This window comes from Lepidothrix coronata, unplaced genomic scaffold, assembly GCF_001604755.1.
Source record: "Lepidothrix coronata isolate B3197 unplaced genomic scaffold, Lepidothrix_coronata-1.0 Scaffold437, whole genome shotgun sequence".
Lineage (NCBI taxonomy): Eukaryota > Metazoa > Chordata > Aves > Passeriformes > Pipridae > Lepidothrix > Lepidothrix coronata.
This window is the reverse complement of record NW_016690617.1, coordinates 25,992-28,672: the sequence shown is the minus strand read 5'-3', so window position 1 is coordinate 28,672 and position 2,681 is coordinate 25,992. Positions and strand designations below refer to the sequence as shown.

At 56.6% G+C, this 2,681-nt stretch overlaps 1 long non-coding RNA gene across 2 annotated transcripts in view; it reads left to right on the top strand.

Moving 5' to 3' along the window:
* Positions 1-1,941, top strand: part of LOC108509944 — a 4,560-nt gene extending 2,619 nt beyond the window's left edge. For both annotated transcript variants that reach the window (XR_001878723.1, XR_001878722.1), the window contains 3 exons: positions 1,353-1,380; positions 1,654-1,695; positions 1,880-1,941. This is a non-coding gene — a long non-coding RNA (uncharacterized LOC108509944). The remainder of the gene's footprint in view (positions 1-1,352; positions 1,381-1,653; positions 1,696-1,879) is intronic.
* Positions 1,942-2,681: the final 740 nt, after the last annotated feature.

The following is a 2,681-nucleotide window of genomic DNA, read 5'->3' as shown; positions in this document are numbered from 1 at the left end:
AAACCCCTGATCCCAAACCCCTGATCCCAATCTTTGATCCCACTCCCATGATCCAAAATCCCTGATCCCAAACCCCTGATCCCAAACCCCTGATCCCAAACCCCTGATCCCAACCCCTGATCCAAACCCCTGATCCCAATCCCTGATCCCACTCCCGTGATCCCAATCCTCGATCCCAACCCCTGATCCCAAATCCCTCTGATCCCAAATCCCTGATCCCTGTCACAGGGGGGCCCTGGAGGAGGATCCTGGCGGGAAATTCCCTGAAGATGACGTGGGAGAGACACAGGTGAGTGAGGGCACAGTTCCCAAACTTTGGGACAGAATTCCCAACTTTTTAGGGACAGGTAAACGGAGAGTTCCCAACCTTTTGGGGTAGAATTCCCAACTTTCTGAGGGACAGGTGGGGGCAGGATTCCCAAGCTATTATGAACAGGTAAAGGCAGGAATCCCAACCTTTTGGGACAGAATTCCCAAACTGTCTGGGGCAGAATTCCTAAACTTTTTGGAGACAGGTGAGGGCAGAATTCCCAACCTTTCTGGGTAGAATTCCTGAATTTTTGGAGCAAAATTCCCTACCTTTGTGGGGACAGGTAAAGGAAGAATTCCCGGCTTTTGGGGGAGAGGTGGGGATAGAATTCCTGAACTTTTGGAGCAGAATTCCCCTCATTTTGGGGCAGAATTCTTAAACCTTTTGGGGATGGGTAAAGGCAGAATTCCCAACTTTCTGGGGACAGGTGAAGACAGGATTCCCAAGCTTTCACGGACAGGCCAAGGCAGAATTCCTGACCTTTGGGGCAAAATTCCTGACCTTTGGGGCAGAATTCCTTCCCTTGGGCTCTCTACCCCCAGGACCTGGATGACCTGGATGCAGAAATCCTGGGAATCTCCAGATCCAGGCCCAGGCTGGCAGGAGCTGGGACAGGGGCAGGGAAAAGCCTTGGGAAGCAGCTGGATCCCGAGGAAGGTACTGGGAATTCCACTGGGCTTTTCCCCTTGGAGCAACTCCCGTGGGATCAGAACCCATTCCCTGTTCCCAGGGCAGTGATTCCATGGGATCAGCTCCCATTCCCAGGGCAGTGATTCCCATGGGATCAGNATCTGGGGCTGGGGATCCAGGTGGGATCCAGGTGTGGGAATCCAGGTGGGATCTGGGGCTGGGGATCCAGGTGGGACATGTTGGGAATCCAGGTGGGATCCAGGTGTGTGTGAAAGGTCTGGGGGCTCCAGGTGGGATCCAGGTGAGACCCAGGTGGGCTCCAGGTGTGATGCTCCAGACAAACCCCTGCCTGCCCAGGTGTCGGGAAGCTGCGGAGCTTCCCTGTGTCCTGAGGGAATTTGTGTCTCCACAGGCGGCCCCAGCCAGGAGCAGGATGGCAGGTGAGTCCCTCACCTGGATCCCCGGGAATGCCGGGAGGGAGGGGAGGACATGGGGGCAGGTGGCAGCTTTTGCCACCTGCCTGGGGAGGCCACCTGGGCTCACCTGGTCCCACCTGAACTCACCTGGGATCACTGGACTCACCTAGTCCCACCTGAGCTCACCTGGGATCATCTGAGCTCACCTGGTCCCACCTGGGCTCACCTGGGATCATCTGAGCTCACCTGAGATCACCTGGTCCCCCCCAAGCTCACCTGGGCCGTGTCATGTCCCAGATTCCGTGGAGGACGTGCTCACGGATCTCCTGGGATTCGATGGTAAAATGGGACCCTCTGGATCTGCCCCGGGATCACCTGGGGGGGATCATCTGAGGGGCATCACCTGTCCTGGGATCACCTGGGGGGGATCACCTGTCCTGGGGTCACCTGTCCTGGGATCACCTGGAGGGAATTCCCCATCCCCCCGATCCCAAGGCCCTCCCTGACCCTCCCTTGTTCCCAGAGGATCCTCCGGTTCCCCCTTCCTGCGGATCCCGACTCACCTGCGCCCAGGTGAGCTCCAGGTGAGTGCTCAGCCCCTCCCACCCCCCATCCCAATCCCTGATCCCAAACCCCTGATCCCAAACCCCTGATCCCAAATCCCTGATCCCAATCCTTGATCCCAACCCCGTGATCCCAATCCCCGATCCCACTCCCATGATCCCAAATCCTTGATCCCAACCCCGTGATCCCAAATCCCTGATCCCAATCCCTGATCCCAATCCCTGATCCCACTCCCATGATCCCAAATCCCTGATCCCAAATCTCTGATCCCAATCCCTGATCCCACTCCCGTGATCCCAATCCTTGATCCCAATCCCTGATCCCAAACCCCTGATCCCAGTCCCTGATCCCAATCCCTGATCCCAACCCCCTGATCCCAAACCTCTGATTCCAGGCCCATGATCCCAAATCCCTGATCCCAATCTTTGATCCCAATCCCTGATCCCAAACCCCTGATCCCAATCCCTGATCCCAATCCCTGATCCCAAATCTCTGATCCCAATCCCTGATCCCCAATCCCTCTGATCCAAACCCCCGATCCCAATCCCTGATCCCAAACCCCTGATCCCAATCCCTGATCCCAAACCCCTGATCTCAAATTCCTCTGATCCCAAATCCCTGATCCCAATCCCTGATCCCAAACCCCTGATCCCAATCTTTGATCCCACTCCCATGATCCCAAACCCCTGATCCCAAACCCCTGATCCCAATCTTTGATCCCACTCCCATGATCCCAAACCCCTGATCCCAAACCCCTGATC